Genomic DNA, 23,988 nt, shown 5'->3' on the forward strand with positions numbered 1-23,988 from the left:
ATAATCTGCGTTTTAAAGGGAATGCATTTTTATCCCTCAAAGATGTGATTTATGTATCCAAATGTATTTGTAACTAGCACTGTGCTGTCTCTTCATCTGTCACTCTATTTGTTCATCTATCTTTCCAAAGATGATTTATCAGATCTCCTGGCACTCAATAAAATGAAAAAAAAAAATGGAGGACTAAAATAAATTAACCAAAAGGAGTTTACGGGCTATAAAATGATCACGTTGTCTTATAGGACACCTGTACAAGGGACAATATTGTCAGAGAAATGAGCACTGTAATAATGTATAAAGCAGCTCCCTCTATGTTATTTTCAGCTTGGTATAACCTTGATGTATTCTGGAATGTTTTCTATTGTACAGATCTGGTAAACCTAAAAAGAAAAAAAACTCCTGACCGACTCTGTCCAGCCCATTAATTCTGTATGTTCATGGCAGAATTAACCTTGGCAGGCATTCTAGAGGAGAGAGTAATTCTAACCTTAAAAATCTGCTGATTAAAGCGAGTTTCAGGAATTCGATTTCACTTAATGCCTTGGCTAGGAGCCCGGTGTAGCATTAACATTGCCACAGACACTGTGTCTTCTGCATTTTTACCTCTCTGGTTTAGGGGAAAAAACAGCTAATGAAAAGTCTGTGTCCTTCCCCACCCCTCAGTATTGTTAAGTAAAGATTCATTTTAAAAGCTTTCTTAACAAAGTGTTTCAAGTGTATAATAAGCAGATGAAACCCCCATTTTGACCACTTGTGAGGCACGTGCAGAATTTGTCAGCCGGCACACTTTGTTCTCCTGTATTGTGGTGATTATAACAGGTGCAGGTATCCATGCATTGTTAGCCTGGCCATTTTAGCAGGCTGTAGTAATTTACCTATTTAAAGCAGATGTAGTTTTTTCATGATATTTTGAAAGAATAAGGTTCTAAAATACGTTTGGTATTTAGTTTTTGCATATTATGTGAATAGTGTTTAGAAAACCAGATAACCCGCTTATGTCTAGGTTTTTAGTCAGCAAACAGAAGCAAGTATTCTAATCATAGCCCATCACAACACAGATAAAATCAGATCTATTAACAGAGGCTTTAAAGAGTAAAAAGAGATTTAGTTAACGAATCCTCTGAACAGAAGGAACAGTCCAGCGTATAGTGACTCAGATATTATTTGTGTGTTTTTTCAAAAAAAAAAAAAATGTCCAAAACTTTCAGTGATTACAGTTACAGTGAGACTTTTTAGTATTTGCCTTTATACTGAATGAATGTCTATGAAATATAAGAGGAAGCATGTATTCGGTTCTCACATGTTATGCAGTTTTGTATTTCATTGCTGCAAAACAGAGAACGGAGATCTTAATTTGGGCCACTGCTTGCAGTCAGAGTGATAAACGGTTACAATAAAACATTATCCATTTTCACTAAACAGCCCAAGAAACCTGTCATATGCATCTGTGGACATGTTTTCCACTGTATTTTAGCATGTATTCTATTTAAATCCGCCTTTGTGCATTCAGTAGTTGGTGTCTGTCACATACTGCTTGCTTGTGAGATTGGCCTTGCGATAGATGAAACTGAGAATGTTTATTCTCAGCAGATTAAATAAGGGATGCACATGTGAAAGTTTTCAGTAAGAGTAAAAGTACCAGTGCATGAGAGGGCAGGAAAAAAATAACTACCAACTCTTTTCAGTAAGTACAATAGCTAGGACTGGACACAGGGCAAAAAGGTCATCTGTGTGATGTGAAATAAAATTTCTACAGAAATAAATATGAGACCAAAGGGGATTTAAAATGGGTGTAGCTTATTTGTTAGGGTTTATGCTTACAAGTATTAAAAACATATTTCTTAAAAGAATAAAGTTAGTTTGCATAATATGAATTAACAGTATAGAACAGTGATAATATAAAGGATTATGTTTGGGTCTGAGATCATAACAAAGTCGTATGTTTCAAACACGGATTGATGGATGAAATCATATTTATTAGGAGAGTGGAGCAAAGTGAATCTTGAGAGATGAATCCTGATGTCTGTATCAAGAATACATAGCTTAATTATGATACAAGAACTGAAAAAGAAATGTAGGAACACAGTGTTACAGCTCTAAAAGCCAGAAAACATGTAGAGTTGATAAAAAGACAATAGCCAGTAGCAATGTCCTTCTAATGAACAAACTGCTAAGACACTTCCTTCTGACAAAGTGTGTGTGTGTGTGTGTGTGTGTGTGTGTGTGTGTGTGTGTGTGTGTGTGTGTGTGTGTGTGTGTGTGTGTGTGTGAGTGTGACATGTTTTGCAGCTTTTTTAGGTTCTCACTGTTTTGTGCTCTTGTTTAAGACTTAGCCTTAACATTTATGAGATTTATTTACTTTCCTCACATCAAAAAGTTGCTTAATTAACTTGTCATTTAACAGAATTTAGGGAATGGGCAAACTGTATATCAGCACCCTGATCGGAGAATGAACATTCTCCAGCAGGGTATTAATGTACAAGTAATGCCTGGTGAAAAACGAGTCCGGCTCTTCACCGCAACATATCAAGCTAAAAACTACAGGCTGACATTACCTTTGCACATGCTAAGCAGTGCTTTTGCCATTTAGCAAGTGTAAAAAAGAAAGAAAGAAGTGTATGTGTGTGTATGTATGTGTATGTCTGTGTTTATTTTTCTGTCTGCATGTGTGAGTGAATGCGTATATGAAAGCAGAGGAGACTGTGTGCGTGTGAGAGAAATCGAGAGAGAGTGAGAGAGAGCGATCTTTTGTGAGTAAATGTGTGTATGAAAGCAGATATGACTGTGTGTGCATGAGAGACATCGAGAGAGTGAGAGTGATCTTGTGTGAGTGAATGCATGTATGAAAGCAGGGAAGACTGTGTGTGTGTGTGTGTGTGTGTGTGTGTGTGTGTGTGTGTGTGTGTGTGTGTGTGTGTGTGTGTGTGTGTGTGTGTGAGAGAGTGTGTGTGTGTGTGTGTGTGTGTGTGTGTGTGTGTGTGTGTGTGTGTGTGTGTGTGTGTGTGTGTGTGAGAGAGAGTGTGTGTGTGTGTGTGTGTGTGTGTGTGTGTGTGTGTGTGTGTGTGTGTGTGTGTGTGAGAGAGAATGTGTGTGTGTGTGTGTGTGTGTGTGTGTGTGTGAGACTCTGTATGAGAGAGAGAGAGAGAGAGAGAGAGATCGGGCTGTCTGTAAAGTTATTATGTTTTACTTACTTATTTCTTTTTTTAAGTGCTATATTATTTTTTATATATTTTTGTTGTAAAATGCTTCCTCCAACATCTTTATCATATACTACAGAAAGATTGAAACATTAGGCAAAGGAGCTATTTTACATCAAAAATATACAAAAAAAATATAGTACTGAGAAAAAGGTGCTGACGTCGGAACATGGGCTAAATTCTTGGCTAGGCTTGTAAGGGCCTCATGGCTAGACTAATAACTTCCGATGATCCTATGATCCTATAAGTAAGTTAAACACTCCAGTTTTACAGAGACCCCATTCTCTATGCACAATAATGCCCTCCAGGGTGTGTGTTAATATGTGATTAACGCCCTGCCAGGGATGCAGAGGCCCTGAGTGGTCGTTAATTACACATTAACGCACACTCTGTTTACTTGGAGACTAAATGCAGCAGTCCATGGACCAAAGTAAACTTAGACCATTGGGGATTAATACTGGCAATATCAGAAGTTTACAAGGTACTGCCTTTTCATTATTTTGTTGAATTTGCTAAATATCTTTTTTTTTATTAAGGCCAGTATGGATCGACAAAAGTCCAGTACCATTTCTTTCACTGTCATCTTTACATGCAAGCTGAAGAAGTGATTTAGTTATATCTGATTGAAGGCAAAGAGCTGACACTGTACAAATACCCTGGAGATGTACAATTAAAATGTAATGCCTAACTAAGCTTTATTGTCATAGTGTAGACTGCAAAAAATATTAAAATGGGTATTTTATTTTCATGTAGGTGATAACAATAATGATATAAAACTACTTCTTGAAGAATGAAAAGGACTTTCCCATTTATGATGTTTGGGTAGGCAACTCTCTAGCACTGGAAAAAAGGGACTAGTTTAAAAATATGAATCATACACCTTCATGTGCATGTAGTTATTGTCACTCACCCCTAGTAACACAGAGCATAGGAACATTCACCACCCTTCCTGTTCTGGCCAGAAGATGGTATTATCACTTACCCCCTAGTAACACAGAGTATAGGGAACATTCACCACCCTTTCTGTTCTGGCCTGAAGATGGTATTATCACTTACCCCCTAGTAACACAGAGCATAGGGAACATTCACCACCCTTTCTGTTCTGGCCTGAAGATGGTATTATCACTTACCCCCTAGTAACACAGAGTATAGGGAACATTCACCACACTTTCTGTTCTGGCCTGAAGATGGCATTATCACTTACCCCCTAGTAGGGAACATTCGCCACCCTTTCCGTTCTGGCCTGAAGATGGTATTATCACTTACCCCCTAGTAACACAGAGTATAGGGAACATTCACCACCCTTTATGTTCTGGCCTGAAGATGGTATTATCACTTACCCCCTAGTAACACAGAGTATAGGGAACATTCACCTCCCTTTCTGTTCTGGCCTGAAGATGGTATTATCACTTACTCCCTAGTAACACAGAGTATAGGGAACATTCACCACACTTTCTGTTCTGGCCTGAAGATTGTATTATCACTTAGCCCCTAGTAACACAGAGTATAGGGAACATTCACAACACTTTCTGTTCTGGCCTGAAGATGGTATTATCACTTACCCCCTAGTAACACAGAGTATAGGGAACATTCACCACCCTTTCTGTTCTGGCCTGAAGATGGTATTATCACTTACCCCCTAGTAACACAGAACATAGGGAACATTCACCACCCTTCCTGTTCTGGCCTGAAGATGGTATTATCACTTACCCCCTAGTAACACAGAGTATAGGGAACATTCACCACACTTTCTGTTCTGGCCTGAAGATGGTATTATCACTTACCCCCTAGTAACACTGAGTATAGGGAACATTCACCACACTTTCTGTTCTGGCCTGAAGATGGTATTATCACTTACCCCCTAGTAACACTGAGTATAGGGAACATTCACCACCCTTTCTGTTCTGGCCTGAAGATGGTATTATCACTTACCCCCTAGTAACACAGAGCATAGGGAACATTCACCACCCTTTCTGTTCTGGCCTGAAGATGGTATTATCACTTACCCCCTAGTAACACAGAGTATAGGGAACATTCACCACCCTTTCTGTTCTGGCCTGAAGATGGTATTATCACTTATCCCCTAGTAACACAGAGTAGAGGGAACATTCACCACCCTTCCTGTTCTGGCCTGAAGATGGTATTATCACTTACCCCCTAGTAACACAGAGTATAGGGAACATTCACCACCCTTCCTGTTCTGGCCTGAAGATGGTATTATCACTTACCCCCTAGTAACACAAAGTATAGGGAACATTCACCACCCTTCCAGTTCTGGCCTGAAGATGGTATTATCACTTACCCCCTAGTAACACAGAGTATAGGGAACATTCACCACCCTTTCTGTTCTGGCCTGACGATGGTATTATCACTTACCCCCTAGTAACACAGAGTATAGGGAACATTCACCACCCTTCCTGTTCTAGCCTGAAGATGGTATTATCACTTACCCCCTAGTAACACAGAGTATAGGGAACATTCACCACACTTTCTGTTCTGGCCTGAAGATGGTATTATCACTTACTCCCTAGTAACACAGAGTATAGGGAACATTCACCACCCTTTCTGTTCTGGCCTGAAGATGGTATTATCACTTACCCCCTAGTAACACTGAGTATAAGGAACATTCACCACACTTTCTGTTCTGGCCTGAAGATGGTATTATCACTTACCCCCTAGTAACACAGAGTATAGGGAACATTCACCACCCTTTCTGTTCTGGCCTGAAGATGGTATTATCACTTACACCCTAGTAACACAGTGTATAGGGAACATTCACCACCCTTCCTGTTCTGGCCTGAAGATGGTATTATCACTTACCTCCTAGTAACACAGAGTATAGGGAACATTCACCACACTTTCTGTTCTGGCCTGAAGATGATATTATCACTTACCCCCTAGTAACACAGAGTATAGGGAACATTCACCACCCTTTCTGTTCTGGCCTGAAGATGGTATTATCACTTACCCCCTAGTAACACAGAGTATAGGGAACATTCACCACCCTTTCTGTTCTGGCCTGAAGATGGTATTATCACTTACCCCCTAGTAACACAGAGTATAGGGAACATTCACCACCCTTTCTGTTCTGGCCTGAAGATGGTATTATCACTTACCCCCTAGTAACATAACGTATAGGGAACATTCACCACCCTTTCTTTTCTGGCCTGAGTTATTATTATTCACCCCCTGGTAAAACAGAGCATAGGGAACATTCTCCACCCTTCCTACTCTGACCTGAATATGCTATTATTAAAAAACAAGTGATCTCCTTGGTATCCCCAAAGTCTCAAACAACCCACTAAACAAGTATAGTGGGTCCAAAAACAAAACAGTGTAAGAAACTTCTCTGTGTGGAAGATTTTCAATTCATATATATCTAGTTAATCACTTTATATCAATAAGATCAGATAATGGTAGTAGAAGTACCGAACTTAAACTCGTCCTGTCAAACAATAATAAAAAATATAATTTGAAATATTATACAGAATTAATAAGTATTCAAAAGTAATCCAAGCAGGGTAGACAGTCTGTTTCCAGTTGAAAATCCTTTATTAAGCACACAGACAAGCAATCCAAGCAAAACAAAAATAACAGAATGATAGTTTCATCACAAACTTTCTAACTATATATATACTTTTTATCAGGTATGGGAGTGGTTTATTGTGCTGTAAAAGATAGTATATTGGTATACATGTTAACAAATTCATATCCCTTCCTCCATCAGTGTGACATTTGAACTGGTCCTGCCCTACTTATAATAAGATAACCCTTATGTACTTTAAATAAATAATGATGCAGTACTGCTTATTAACCAGATTATTAAGTCTGTGATTTTATCCAAGACAATATACTGGTTAGAAATATATAAACCTTAGACCATTTGGCAATCTAAAAATATATATAAATGGATCTACTTCATATGGTCGACATTTCAGAATGTCGAAGACTATATGGCCAAGACCATATGATTGACATTCGAAATGTCGACCATTGAATAAAAAAAAAAAAAAAAAAAAAAACACAACAAAAACTTACCTTCACACTGCTAGCAGGGGGCTATGCCACCCTGCATGTCCCATGGGGGACTCTGCCCCCACACCCCCTGGAACTTAAATATACCAACTCCGAGAGCGCACTACAGTGTGGACGATGAAAATCTTTCCATTCCGCACTGCACAGAGATGCCGATTCCACGTGGTTGACATTTCAAATGTCAATCATATGGTCTTGGCCATATGGTCTTCAACATTCTGAAATGTCAACCATGTGAAGGGGACCCATATAAATATATACATATACATTTTGGATGCAAAAAAAAACATTGTGCAAACCATACTCTATTTCCATAACTCATTATTAACAAAGATCACTTTCGTCTATCTAGATTTCTTCAAGTCTTTGTACGAGAACCCTAAAAAAACTTTCTACAAAAAATATTTTTGTATAATTAGATAGTATTGTTATTAAACATCATTTCAAATAAAGTGGAAAAAAGAAAAAGAAAAAAGAAAAAAATGTGTGATAACAGAAACAAAATATACACTTCTATTAAAAATATTTATCATTATATTTAAAACCATTTGGAAGAATAAAATAAAATAAAATTAGTCATGTAAACAATGTGGCAATTTTCTAAGTTCCATTACAAAGCATCTTGCTCTGCATAAAAGACAGACAGGTTTTAAATTCCAGATACTGGATCGCATGTGGCAATTAAAGATGAACTGTTTCAGACAGCCTGGAATAAACTACTACTGTTCACTTAAAAGTATACTGGAATGCTGATACATTGTTGCTAAAACACACAGGCATGATTTGTTGCATATGTACTTTTTCCTCCTCCAAGCTTGTAAATAGATGGATAATCTTCAAAAGACTGGTTTTCTTTACTGTGCAATTTGAATGCATAGCATAAAAGAAACTTGTTTCTTTTGCTTTGTTTTTTTAATGTGTTTTGAAATAACAGAGTAGAAAATGAAGCAGTTTGTGTTGCTAAGTTTTCCATTTTAGTGCACATGCTCTTCTTTGGTGTCTTGCATTTGCATGTTACATTCATTTATAGCTGTTGATATTTGCATTATATTCTTGATATTTACTAAGCCTATGACTGCACAGCTCTGTAAACATTTGTGGCTCTATCTGTACTTGACTTATATTTATTCTTGTATTCTCTTGGGTCATGTGTAAAACTACATGTGTATGTGCCCAGCACATTACTGAATTATCAAAAAAAGCAAACATCGATAAATATTATGTCCATGTAATCTATATATGGTTTTGTGAATAATCAAAATGTAAATGACTTATCCAATGAGGGCTGTAAAATGTCAGCTTAAATAGAATGAGTAACATACACACACACACACACCACACACACACACACACACACACACACACACACACACACACACACACACACACACACACACACACACACACACACACACACACACACACACCATGTATGGTGTTTGCTGATTTTCTACTTTAGTTGGAGGTTGTTTCACTGGGATTTTAACCAGCAGTGCAGGACTTTGGATTGGGCTGCTGATCCCTGGACAGTCCCTCTCAAATAGGGATGTCTGGCAACCCTGGTGCACCACTATAAGCCTTCCAAAACACTCTAGGTAGAGTTGAAAGAAAATATGAGGTTGTCATGTTGTGTTTCTCTTATTTTGCAAAGTACCTTTCATTTTATATGCCAGCATAGTGCATTTGACATGTCAAGGACCTGCTAGATCGAGTCCCAAAACAATGAGACTGAATGGCCTAAAAAACTGACCTACATATACCGTGTCCAAAATGACCATTTACTGGAATACTTTCTTTTCCCTGAGATGTGGGGAGCTTGCCCCTGCAAAAAAGAATTTTAAAGGAAAACATTTCTCTTTTCCTTGGTTTTCAACCTTTTTCTTTTGTCATGTTGGCATTTCAAGTGACAGCATTTGAATAGGGTGCCGCACTGTCTCCTACAATTAACCCAAGCAGTACAGACCAGAGATTAAAATGATAAGCGTGTATTTAACTGTACCCTATTGTCTGGGATTTTATTCTGTCCATGGTAGTTTTCAAAGTATTTGATGGAGCAAGCCAGTTAACGGGGTAATATTTGTGAATTGCTCATGAAAAGAGGCACTTCTGCCTTGTGGTAAGCAGCATTTCTGAAACCTCACACATGTAAGAACCCAGCAAATTGTTCCCCTATGATGAATGTCATTCCTTATCTCATGTGTTAAAATCTACAAATGTCAGCCCATTACTGTGACATGTCTGTTGTTTTCTAGTTATTAATGTCATCATCATCATTACCTCACACTGAAACTCAGGATTACGTCATTGCTCGGACAAGTTTGATACTACTGTTCAAAGTACAAAGCAGCTAATCTCTATATACATGGGATGGTCACTCAGGACAGTGGGGGCATAGAACTTCTATAAAGCCTTCTCACAGCCATTAAATTCTGATGTGTTGAATTTAGCAAAGAACTAAATACAGAGAAATGCTAAATAATCAATTTAAAATACAAGTTAAAGACAGTGAGGACTTGGGTATGTTTTCCTCAAAAAGAATTACTTTTGGAGCTGATGTTTCTAGCATAATTAAAAACTCACATGATTTTTATCTAACTTCACTGATGGATGAACATAAGATTCCTTTTAAAACTGCAGTAATGCTGAAATATCCCATATGAATGTATTCAAAGAAGATTCACAGAATGCTTTACTGGAGCATGTACCATGTATAAAACATGTGAAGAAATTAAGAATGTTTTGCACTTTATATTTTAGTGGGAAGGTTATGTCATCATATTTGAGTATAGCAGCCCCTCTTGCTCCAGACCACAGTGAATATGTTTTGTGTTAAAACAGCATATTCTATTAGATTCATTGGATTCCTTTGTAAAATCTGTACTAAAAACAGCACCAAAAAGTGTCCTCCATGACTATTAAGTTGTCTACCAATCTTTGTAAAATAGCTTAATATTCATCTATTTTATTTATTTATTTATTTATGTGTGATAAAGTCATTTAAAGTAGCTTTGTAGCATTAAGTTCCTTAGGAAACTGTATATATTTACTTTTTTTGACCAAGTTGGTCTTACTAGGCCTATGGTTTGTTTTGAGGGAGATAGCCAAGGTGTTTTCATTTGTGCTGGAAAAGCTATAACTAGTGCAGCAGGAAAATGATGATGCCTATCTAAGAGTAGGAGAACAGCCATGCTAATAATGAGCACTGAAAAGTTAACTTGTAACATTTTGGTGTAAAATGTGTGTGTGGTAATAATGAGCAATGAAAAGTTAACTTGTAACATTTTGGTGTAAAATGTGCGTGTAGTAATCATGAGCACTGAAAAGTTAACTTGTAACATTTTGGTGTAAAATGTGCGTGTGGTAATAATGAGCACTGAAAAGTTAACTTGTAACATTTTGGTGTAAAATGTGCGTGTTTTAATAATGAGCACTGAAAAGTTAACTTGTAAAATTTTGGTGTAAAATGTGCGTGTGGTGATAATGAGCACTGAAAAGTTAACTTGTAACATTTTGGTGTAAAATGTGTGCGCGTACCATTAACAAGGTACAAGAAGGTACAAAGTCTTTAACGAGTAGAATCATTTCTTTTCCAAAAGCTGCATTAGATTAATTACAGATTTAAATAGCTCACTACATCCAAAAGATGGACACACATTATGTAAACTCCAGGAATCTAAACAGATGGTAGATAAATCACGGTTAGGAAAGATGCTGGAAAATAATTCTGTGATGTACTTCCTGTTTTTTTTTTTTTTTTTTTTTTTTTGCTTAACATTATTTTAATTTTAATTTCAAGACATCAGTAATAATGAACTCATTTGTCATAAAGTCCCTTTTAGATCATAATATCATCAAATATTGAATTATTGAATCAGTCATCCATAAACTCTTATAATTGTTATGTAGTAAAATACATGTAATGTATGTTAAGGATAGTGTAGAAACAACTTGTACTGACAGCATTTTTATTTCTGAGCAAGGGAAAAGTTCAGGGAAGGAGAGCTTAATTTAATGGTTTATCAGACCATAAATTCTTAATTTCTATGGCTGAGAAGAAAAAGAAAAAATAATTGGCAGGGGTTTATAAAAGTAAATGTGAGCATATTAAATAAAGAGGTGATTAATTTTCTGAATTGATAAATTAAATTATAGTTTTAGAAATGTTATTAAAATAAGTAAGAGGGATGGAGAAGTTTTAAAGAAGCCTTAACAAAAAGTTATTACTAAAGGTATTAGAAGTATTATAAAGGTGATTTAAAGTGAACATGAATAAAAATGTAAAGAAAAAATTGTAAGTGAAATGTTAATAGCAATTCAAAGGAGTGAGAAGCTAAGATTTATAATGATTCACATTGTTGTATTTTTGATAAGATTGGATGAACTGCAACTGAACTGTCAAAAATCTGTCCAGAACTAAAGCATAGATGGATAAAGCCCTAAGTATGTTCCAGGCAAGCCGAGTTTGATTAGAGACTCAAGCTTGTCAGGAACTAGCAGGGAGAGATCAGCATGTCCATCCCAGGGGGCACTTGTATAAAGCATTTCCTGAGAGGAGGCACAGTCCATAGTAGGGAGTAGCCCTTGGACATAAATAGGTGAGTGCAGAGAGTAGGGATGGGAAATTAATAGTAGATGACAAAGACAAAAAATATCCCCTGGCTGAAGCAGTGATGACAAGACCCTCTCTACCCAACTCCCATCCAGTCCGCAGTGGTCCCAGCCCAGAACTGTAATTAATCTGAGGGTAAAGTGAAGGAAGGGTGATAGATCTAGTGATGGATGGGGGCACTGGGATATGGACAGTAAGAGTGACACAAGGGAGCCAAAAACAACTGAAATTGCTGCTATTTCAAGCAGTGTAAACTCCTATGTCAAAAGAAAAAGCATCAGCACCAACTCAGGCTTTGGTTTTGAGAGAGGTTGCATCCCTCCATAAGCCTCACACCATTGATTTCTCTATAAACTAACTCTGAGGTTAGCGTTTCACAACCTCAGAGTGAAAAGAAAAGTTAAATTAACGTAAAGTAGCTATGTGTCTCTTCTCTTTACTTTGAGTCACATGATCTCTGAGTTCACACAATTAAAAATGTCACCTCCAACAAGCCAGGACCTGATAATAGCAGCTGGTATTAGCTGTTCCATTCAGCAAACCAAGAAGAGTTCGACTAATCACAAAAGAATGAGAGGCAATCAGTCAGTAGGTAACTGAGAATGATAAGCCAGTTTAATATGGGATTTTTTTTTTATTTTGACAATGATCATCATACATGACATGATAAATAAATGTCGCTGTATGTCCATTCAAAAAAGTGAATAAAGGTAGAAGTGGGAAGTAGATGGATTCTGAGGATTGAGGAATGAAAGGTTTTAACCATTTACTTATATATTTTTACTAGTTACAACAACTTATATATATTTATATACTGTCTATTTGTATGTATGGAGCTTTTCTCCCTGGGCCTCCGCTGAAAATGGGTCTCATGCCCAGTCACACATTACCCAGTAAACAAACAAAATAAATAGATAAATAAATAAAATTTAAGAGAAATGGAACCAGTAGAACCAAATGCATCCTAGTATGTGAAAATAAGTTTCATGGGAAAAAAGGGGGTAGAGACTTTAGGAAAGAGTTCTGCTAGTAGATGCATGCAAATCTGTGCCCCTTCCATTCTACTAATGCTTGCTATCCCTAACACTACCCTGCCCTTAACCACAACCATACACCTTACTGTAGCAAATCTCGACTCTCTGTTTTTCTTTTGCAATCTTTTGTGTTTTCACTGTTTTGGGTTTTCATAAGTTGATTATTTGAAATAACTGACACTGACCAGCTGTGGTTTGATGCTTTTGCATTTCCACTGATCATTGTAAACATTTTTTTATATATAAAACTTACGGACTATATGTATGTGTGTGGATGTGTGTGTGTGTGTGTGTCTATGTGTGTGTGTGTGTGTGTGTGTGTGTGTGTGTGTGTGTGTGTGTGTGTGTGTGTGTGTGTGTGTGTGTGTGTGTGTGTGCATATATACTCTTTATCTGTGACAGCAGGGTAACCAGGAGAATTATTAATGGATTTGTGTTATTGGGGAGAATGTACAATTTCTGGACTATGATTTCATCTAAATTTAACTTATCCATTAGTCATTGTGTAATGACCCCAACATTGACCTGTTCATCCATACACCAATTAAGACAAAGACATAAACCAAATATTTTCCATAAGCTGTACTTTTAGCATGACATCATCTCTGCATTGTGTTGATGGGCATGTTTCTCCCTGGGCCTCCGCTGAAGATGGGCCCTGTCCCAGTCAGACTTTCCTAGTAAACAAATGTTAAATAAATAAATAAATAAATAAATAAAATAAAACTTACATCACAGAATGAGGGGAGGGGAAGCATCAATATAACATGCCAAACTAGCAAATTACCTATTCATGGGGGCGGCATGCAAAGACCTGCTTCTGAAAAAAAGAAGAATAGCTTAGCAAAAGTATATGCTTAACTTGTAGTCTCACGTTCTAAATATAACCCTAGCTATTTTACTTGAAGCTGTTGCTAGAATGACTACCTGTAGGTGGTGAAAGGGTTATTTCAACAAAAAAAAGCGAGTAATGGTCAAGTATTTGTTATCTGCTCTTAATTTTTTTCTGTGTTCTCCATTTTAAAGTTTGGATATATTACTAACCTTCTTGCTTACCAGTTTAAAAATATTTTTAAAAGAAAGTTTCTACCTATTCTTCGTGTGTGTGTGTGTGTGTGTGTGTGTGTGTATACATGCGCACGCTTGTGTGCATGTGTGTGTCATAGCTTTAGAATAATTTAAAGTACTGTATTCTTTAGGTACCTCGGCTCCTGGACTCATTTTTGAATGGTCATCACACAAAAGTATAACGGACCGTGAGTCTATAATAATGTTTGCACACATTGCAAAAACATTAGCCTGGCTCTATGTATGCATATATTTATTTTTGTGACACACATCTACTCTCTTCAGTAGTAAGGTGAAATGGAGATAAGGGTCTGTTAATGTGCTATCATGCAGTCCAAAAAAGTTGTACTAAGCAGGGAAACTGTTAAAGGTTAGGTTACCATCAAGTTAATCTAAAAACAGCTGTTCATTGCTAATTTCCTATATTTTAAGTAACAGAAACCATTAAGTCTCACATTTCATAACTTTGATACTTCATATTACTTTTGCCTTGACTTTTTATCCCCTCACCAGGAGACACTGGCAGAATTATGTCTCCATTTTTTTGTTTACATTAGTTACTGTGTTGTGTTGTTTTATCCTGTAGTTCCCTCCTGAGGCCAGTGTTGCCATTACAGTATTTTAAAGTGATTTTGTTAGTTTCTGCGCAAGCTAATCCAATTAATATACAAAATGCTGAAGAGTTTGATGCAATAAACAGTAATAGTGTCATGATGCCTACCTGTCAGCTATAACACTATCTGCAGATTATGGGAGAGTTTGTTTAACCAATATCAAGTTAAGAAGAAATTCAAACTAATGTTTGTGTAATAGCCGTATCCTTAAAGGTTACTAGTTTAGACCATAAAACTATATCAAACTCAGTTTCAAAGAGCTTATTAATATCAAACCTAACAAAATTATAAATGACATCTTCAAAAATAAACAATATTATGCTGAGCTATTGGCTACGTGCATAGTCTGCCCAAATATAAATGTTTTCTAATAACAAGAAGTTATCAAGCTGACACAGTCCTATAGTTACCACAAAGAGTATGTTTGCTCTTTTCTGTTCAAAATCAGCAGTTTGATAAAGTCATTTGAAAGAAGGAAACTATATGAATACACACACACACACACACACACACACACACACACACACACACACACACACACACACACATAAGCATAAACACAAAATAGTAACTGTGCCTTCATATCAGGATTCCTCATACATGAAAAAAATCTATATTATTCACTGCTGGTTAGCATATCATTTTTGGTATTACATAAAAGCTGTTAGTGACCCTGTTAAAAAATACCTAACATACTGAAGTCAAGCTGGACACTGTGCTTGAGACCTATGATATCTCTTGTCTCATACATGGCAGGTCGTCTAATTGGAAATAATTCAAAATGTTTGCCTTCTACAAAGACTGTGGTTCACTGTCTTATATTCTCAAATAGCTGATCCCTTGGTGACATGCTTGTTAAAATCATTAGAACGGTCCCGGGCTCTGTATAAAAAAACTCCATGAACACCTCTTCATGGCAGCATGTTCATCTACAGCAGTAAGTCTTTGTTATAAATCAAACCAAGAAGAAACTTCGCAGTGTGGAGGGTGTGACGTTCACTCCTTGAATTATGTTATGCACCTAGTGCACTAATAAAATTCGAAGTTTAAAACACGTACAACAAAATAGTAAAATAGCAGGTAGCCCACAGTTTTTTTTTAAAATAGAATATCCTTTATTGAAACACACAAACAAGCAATCCTAGTAGAGTATATTGAAAAGCATCAGAAGCATTCCTTATTTTTATATAATCAGGTTATTTGGAGCAAGGGAGTGGTTACAGAGGGTGGTTCTGTTAAGAACAATAAAAGCATTAATTTCATTCCTTTAACCAACCCCCCCCCCCCCTTCCTCCTTAACACAATAGTGTAAACTGATACTGTTCTTCCTTAGAACTGAAACTAAAAAGCTAGAGACAAATTAAAATATATAAGAACAGCTTATTAAGGCTAACCTACTAATCCAAATTTTATTAATTAAAAACTAACTCACTAACAAAATGACTAATTAACTAAAAAAAGATCTACCACTAAATATCTATCAGAATAAATATTAATACTTATAAACTGAAACAAATATGCAGAATAGTAGAATGTAAGATGGGAGAAGAGCAGTTCAGATTCAGAACAAGATGCAGCACAACTGACCTGATGTTTGCAGTGAGACAGATAGTTGAGAAGAAGCTAGAGATGAGGAAAGAGTCCAGCTGGGAAATCCTAGACCTGGAGAAAGCATATGACAAGGTCCCCAGAAAGCTGATCTGGACAGTACTGTGGTGGTTCAAAGTCCCAGAAACATTGGTAGAATCAGTGCAGGCTATATACAAGGACCTGCCTTCTCAAGTAGGAACAGTGTTTGGCCTCACAGGGAAGTTCCCAGTGGGAGTGGATGTACACCAGGGTTCAGCTCTGAGTCCACGGCTGTTCATACTGGTGATGGACTACATTAGCAAACAGGTCGGAGGGGACAGATTAACAAAGTTGCTGCATGCAGATGATATGGATTACAGGTAGACTCTGAGCAAGAACTTCAACAAAGGATAGCAGAATGGAATGCAACACCGAAGACACATGAGATGAAACTAAGCACAGATAAAACAGTGGTAATGGCAGCACATTGGAAAAATCAAAAGTAGCTGAAAATTGTGATGGAAGGGAAGATATTGGAAGAGGTCAATAGCTTCAAGTATTTAGGAGGGGTGGTTTTTGAGAAGGGAAGTCTGAATGAAGAGGTCAAAGCTGGAATCAGAGGGCTGCAGGTAACTGGCATAGAGTCTCATCTGTAGTCTATGACAGAAGAATGCCCAAGAAGCTGAAAAGTAAGATGTATAAGACAGTGGTGCAACCAGTACTACTGTATGGTACAGAAAGCTGGGCAGTAAAGGCAGAGCAGATGAAGAAGCAAGAGGTTATGGAAATTAAGTGCCCGATAAGGGTGGTAGGATGCACACTATGGGACAGATGAAGAAATAAGGACATAATTGCAGAAGCCAAAGTAGCTCCAATTGAAGAATAGATCAAATAAAATAGATTATGGTGGTTCAGACACATGCAGAAAAGCAGAAGACAGTTGGCTGAAGAAGACTTGGGGCAGACAGGAAGAAGGTAAGAGGAAACAAGGATGTGCAGCAAAGAGGTGGATGGATTGTGTGAAAGAAGATCTGCAACCGTCAAGCATGAGTGTAGAAGAAGGCAGGAGTCTAACACTGAACTGAGAGAGATGGCGACAGTTAACACAATACCCTGACCCCATATATAAAATGGGAAAATGGGGGCTGATGATGATGATGACTTATATACTGAAACACATTTAACAAAGATTGTTTTTGTACCAAATAAATACTTCATCAGGTTTGTGTGTAAAAAAATTATCATAATATTTGTTACAGCCCCTCTCTGGGCCACTAATCAAGGAGCCTGAATCCTCACCACTGACACTGGAAAGGGACATTCACTTGGAATACCAATGGATACACTCAGTATTTCCAGATGCAGACCTCTCTACATCAAGTAAAATTTCCCTTAGGACCACACAGGGAACACACTCAATCTGGGTGCTGGTTTCTCTCTCTCTCCCTCCAAATCCCCAGTAAGACTCCCCAGTGGCACAGCTGCAGAGTTAAGTCCTGTGCTGAGTGCCCAAGCCAAGTCATCCACCAGTCTCTATGTGAAACCAGAGTCCCTGCTCCAAGTGCCTGACACACACACATTCTATGAAAATTGATTTACACACAAACACATTCACACACCTGGGAAAGGCCGGCAAAGATTTAGCCACTGTGCCCCCTGCTGCCCAGACTATAATGTAGTTATTGCCACCAGGCACTACAAAGCCAGCTACATATGTCTCTTGCAAGGGTACCCAATTACACTGAGTGAAATTAATATTAATGCAATGGTAATGTTGACCAAACAGCAAGGATTTCAGGAGTGGCCAGAGTTATTGCCAAATAAATATATGAAAATACTCTCAAAACTTAAATATTTTCTAACAGGACCAGCCACAATGAGAAGTTTAAATATATTTAATAATAAATAATAAAAAAACATGAAAATACTAAATATCTATTTACAATAAACTCCAGAGTTTCAGTCACATATTAAAACAAATATTAAAAAATAACACAGCTGGAGACATTCACACAGTTACAAAAAAATGATACTTAACTATTCTAACTATATGTTCTTAACTGATTTAGAGAATTACTATCCCTGGTCACTTACTAGAGCAAGGCAACATAATGTAGGTTAGGGATCCTTCTATGTCAGGTTGCAAAAACAGACTACTTCTGAGACTTCTTAATATAATATCTAAATATTATTTCTGGTATAGCTTAGAGAATGACATCACATCTGGTCATCTGACTCTGCTTTCCACACTATCACCAACATTAGAAGTTGCCAGGATTTTAGCACTTATGTGTTACCATACACACAGATAAAGCTTTGCTCAGATCTGCTGCAGCTCCTGAAAGTCATAAAACAATTTCAAACCTCTACCCTTCCAGAGTAGCCATTAGCTCCCTGATAAAGAAGGCTTCCTAATACTTGGTTTCCTAGACAATTTGTTTCTGGCTGCAACCAGAACTGTACGATACAATCTTTAAGGCCTAATTAAATTTCAACTATTTTTCAACCTTAGCTGGTACTGAGATTAACCTCTTCTCATCCAGTATCCTCTGTTAAAACATACACAATTAATTTGGTTACAATACAGTCAGGACCAAGTGTTGGTACATTTTTAACACAAGCAACTTTACAAATATATTTTCAACACAAGCAGCTGTACAAATCAGTTTGATATAACAAATAACATATACTTCTTTACAAAATTCCAGCTAGCTGTACTGACACATGTTACATATCCACTGCCCTACTTCTTCTGGCATAGCCGGCAATACCTCAGATCATCACAATATTAATGAGCATGTGTATAAATCTACAAGTGAACACCTAAGCAGGATAAAACCATAGCTGAAATTGCTAAGGTGGAAATACTGTGAAAAATGTTAAAAATAAATCAAGGCCCTGGGGATCTGTTCAAGTGTCTTTCAAGTTTCAAGTCTTTGTCATAAATAATCTCTCTGTGTTGCACTGTGTACTCTATAGTACCTTGAATCTATAAATTAATTAGACATCTCAAATAATATTTGAAAGTTCTGTTACAGTTTTAAACAAAGAGAACAGCAACAAAACACTGTAGAAAAAGGAAGGTGTGTCAATCCTTTTCTTCACAACTTGCCTAATCACAAAAACTTTGCTTGATTGGGACAGTTCAGTGAATGCAGGTAAAGTAATTATCTATGTAAATAAACAGCCTGACTGTAGTGTCATGAAATGGACATATAACTGTTAACTAATGGAATACAGTATGTTTTCTTTATCTGTTAAATTAACCTATATAATCCTACTAGACAAAAGTTCTATTTAGTAGGACTGACATGAACACACCTTCTGAATAAACAATGTTTTTTTGTCATTTTTAATGAAGTGAAATTCATTGACAAATGAGATTCAGTTAAATCAACCTTCTTGACTGAAGGTTTATTTCAGCAGAGGTAGACAGAGGTTTCCCTACTTCATTTTACTCTAACCCGGTGAACCCATACTCATTGGGTTGTAACTTGTTGGGAGAACTTCCCATTGTTTTAATTGGACACCAAGAGTTGTGTAAGTCTGGCAGCAAGGGGGCTTAATATCAGTCATTTACATTATTGTGGCATTAAGGGAATCTGTGCTACTTAGCATACTGTAGTAATAACTGAAGAATGCATCATGTACTTCAGGAAGAGAGGAGTAGACAAAGGTATTTCAGATGAGTAAAACTTTGATCCCTTCTCTTACATTAGTAGTTGGACTGCCTAATCGATATGGTAAACATGGTGCAATGGTAACTAATGATGCAGTTACTTTTGGGACCTAAAGGCAGCTAAACATAATTCCAAAGGTGCTTGGCAAGGAAGATAAATGTTAGACTTCATAAAACAGTGTTCACCCACATAACAGAAAATGTGTTTGTGGCACTTTACAGGTCATTGGAAAGGCTTTATTTGGAACATTTTGCTCATTTTTCAAAGTCATAACTCGGAAGGATGTAAGAGTGTATTCCCCTGTAAGAAGGAAGAATGCCGAGAAAGCTGATGCTGAACCTAAGGCAGAGGTTACATTAGGGCAGACTATGAAATTCCAGTGAGCATATGGAAACACTGAAAATGAGCATTTGTAATATTAATTAATGAAGCATAAATGCCCATAAATGAAATAGTATGACAGGAAACTAGAAATGGTGGAATAAGGAATTAATTAAAGAAAAATCCATTAATAAAATACATGGTGGATATGTTAAGCTCCTATCAGAGGAATCCTCCTATACGTTCCTATATGTTAAGCTCCTATCAGGAAATAATAGCAAACACTGTGATATTAAAGTTCAAAAACACATGAAACTCATTTAGAAGAAATCCTGGAGCAAAAATCTATAATCAAATGATTTTCCAGGTAGAATATAATTTACCAATAAAATGGCCTAAGTAGTTATCAGTATCTTATTTTATTTTTATTTATTTTTTTATTTATTTTACATTTGTTAACCGGGATAGTCCAACTGGTTGCATGTCCATTTTCAGTGGATGCCCGGGAGAAAAGCTCCAAAGAGACATATGTTCAAGATGTACAAACAAAATTCACAACATATTACAGTAAATACAATAAGACTATGTAGTTGAGCACACAAGTCTATAGCAAAGACATATACAATGATCAATATATTCGTAAACAACCATAAAGTATATTGACTACCAAGAATCACATTGTGCGTTTGATTGTGGTGTACTAAGGCTATGCAGAGCTATCAAGAGGCTATAAGTCTAATGCAAGAGTTACAGTAGGATTGGAGTGAGACTGGAATTAGTCTGGTGTGGAGCATGGACATAACCATTTGTTGTTGAGATGATTTTTGATAGACTTTTTAAATTTGGATAGGGAAGATTCCAGGGTTATGGATGATGGCAGGGAGTTCCAGATTTTGGATATGTAAGATGAGTATAGGGAGTCACCGGCATGGTTGTGGGATCTGGCAACTGTTAAAAGTAACTTGTCTGTGGATCAGAGTTGCCTAGGACAGGAGTACTGCTCAATTAGGTTACTTAAAGAAGGTGTTTTGTATGGTTTGGAGAGCAGCTTGTGAGTGATGATCAATTGATTATAGATTAGTAAATCTGGTAGTTCAAGCCAGACCAGTTGTTTTAGGTTATAACAGTGATGGGTTCGGAAGGAGCTGTTGTTAGCAAATTTGGCTATCTGATTATAGCAGGTTGTCATTTTGCTGGTTTCTGTTTTGGATAGATTGGATACGATTGAGGATTCATACAGTAATGTTGAGAGGTGGAGGTTGCGAGCAGTTGTAGTTCTAGCATTATGAGTCAGGAAGGATTTGTGTTTGTAGAGACTACCTAGCTTTCTGTCCAGATTAATGTGTATATCAAATTTTAACTTGTTATCAATGGTAACACCTAGTAGTTTTGTGTGGAATTCGGGTGTAATAAGGGTCCCGTTTTTAGAGTGGATATTAAAGGTGGGGGTAAGACTGGTATTTTATGAGGGGTGAAATAGCAGGAGTTTGGTCTTTTTGGGGTTGAGTATGAGGCCATTATCAGTAAGCCAGCTTTCGACTGCATGGAAATTATCCTGGGTTTTGTTGTGTAGTTGACATCTTCAAGCTCTTTAAACATAAATAAAGGGAGCTGTGAACACCTTTTTCCAGGCACTGAGCAGAAAACATACTAAGGTGATTTGATCTGGCTACAGGAGATGGGATTTTATGCTTGGAAGATTTCAAGAATTCAACAGAAGAATTAATTTATTTTAATAGTCTGAAATCCTGATGCAGTCTTCTTAGCCCTAAATTACTTCAAGCATAGTTGCACTCAAACTAAAGTATAGTCATTCCTCTGCAGGTTGGATATGAAATCAGATATTATTAGAAGGGGACTAGTCCCCAAAGAGGATTGGTGTTGGGGTATTGCAGCAGTATATGATAGCTAGATGTGATATGCATCATCTTCATGTACAATATGTACATTTTTTAAGTGCTATTTTTTTGGAAGTAAAACATTAAGTAAGAAGGTCGTTACTTTCCAGATTCTGTAACTACACTTTGGCTTCAAATGTTACGTCATGAAACTGGGATCTAAACTTACAAGCTTCTTTCTTCCTTTATTATAGGCTAATTTTAATATTGAAACTCTGGCCTTCTTTATAATGTTAAACAACAATCATATTCACAACAGTCAGTCTGTACAAGCTGTGTTATTTCTTACTACCCCTGTAATTTTAAACTGTAAAGTTAAACAGCAATAAAAATGAAATAAAAAAAATCCCACTGCATTCCTGACCTTGTCTCTTTAGTGCACTATGTCTGTAGCATACTTCTGATCATTTATTCTGCCTTGGCCCCTGTCTGTTCTATCATAATTTCTTCAATCGATTACCTGTGCACATCAGCGCTGATAAATCCATGTCTACTATAGAACATTCCTTGACTTTATGACTTCAGATGTAACTGTTGCCACTATCATCTAACATATGCCTACTTTTGTTGACAACTGTTACAGTGTTACAATGTAGTTAGGTTACAAAAGCTCACAGCCTTAATTGTGATTACAGAGGGATTGCCTTTAAAGTTTATATGTTATGTTAGTAACATAATTGATGATTACTAACTGGCAAGTCTTTTTATCTTGTCTAAAATCATTCAGAACTACTGGTAATTTAAAATTAACAGCATTTACTTAAAAAAAATAGAAATGTATTTTCTGTAATTCTTTTTGTCAGAGGGTGGCACCCTTTAACTCATCCCATTCAATAACTAGGGAGCAGTTGTGCGGGTCACCAGCCTCAATTACAATCACTGTTAGAGAAAATACAGTGATCGGGAAAGTAGTTGCCCCCCCCCCCCCAGCCCCACCACATTCACAAAGCACAGATATAACACATGATTTAATGTTCCTAACAGTAATGTTTGCAAATATAGCAAGCAAACATAAACATAAGCTATACAAAGTCAGCTACCAAGGGTATTTGGAATAGAGAGACAATACACGCAGTCCACAAATAAAAAAGGTATTTATAACTATAAACATTAATCTAGAACAGTTCTTCTCCATCTTCTGTCCTCCTTTTCAATATGCTCATTGTAACTGTTGCCCATCTTTTGGCAAACAACGTCTGATAACATTTTATTCTACCATGGCATATATGTCAGAAATCTGAAACATTTTCTGTCCTTCAACTCCTTTATATTTCTTTCTTCTGTTTTTACTCAGAAAGATGTCAAACAAATCATTTTTAAAATAGATGTTTACATAAGTTATTATTTCAGATGCTAATGACATATGGTCAGTGAAGTCTTCATTAATGTAGCTGGCATAAGATCAAATATTTGCTTCATAGACTCTCAGAAAATAAGCAATGTCTTTCTCATTTAATAATTTCAGATATATAAACTTGAAATAAAAACTCCAAAGTCAAATGTGTATGCAGTAAATATAGATTTAGATTTAGAGCCCATAAGGAAAAGGCATCCCAAACCAAAGCCTTCTCAATTTTTTGTTTTTTGCAGCCTCTGATTTGCAGCCACTGCTCCAAGCTGATCACAGATGTTTTGTATGCATGAACATTCTATAAAACATAAGTCACAGCCTCAGCTTTTTAAGAAAAGCATGGCTAGGTTCTTAGTAAACATCCCTGAAATGAGTTTCAGTACATAGTATTTGTGAGACCCTGGCAGTATTTCACAGAAAAAATGCTAAATCTGCCAGCGGTCTCCATAAGAATAGTAGCACTGCCTTCCATTATTGTTTGTGATTAACATTTTATTAGCTTTCTGTTATACTTACATCTGTTAACAGCACAGAGGCAGCTTCAGTAGTTTTGCGAATGTCACTTATTAGCAGATTTGAGATCAAGTATGTCATTGCAGGATGTTCTCATGC

Source organism: Protopterus annectens, chromosome 14.part0, assembly GCF_019279795.1.
Source record: "Protopterus annectens isolate FY-2018-M chromosome 14.part0, PAN1.0, whole genome shotgun sequence".
Lineage (NCBI taxonomy): Eukaryota > Metazoa > Chordata > Ceratodontiformes > Protopteridae > Protopterus > Protopterus annectens.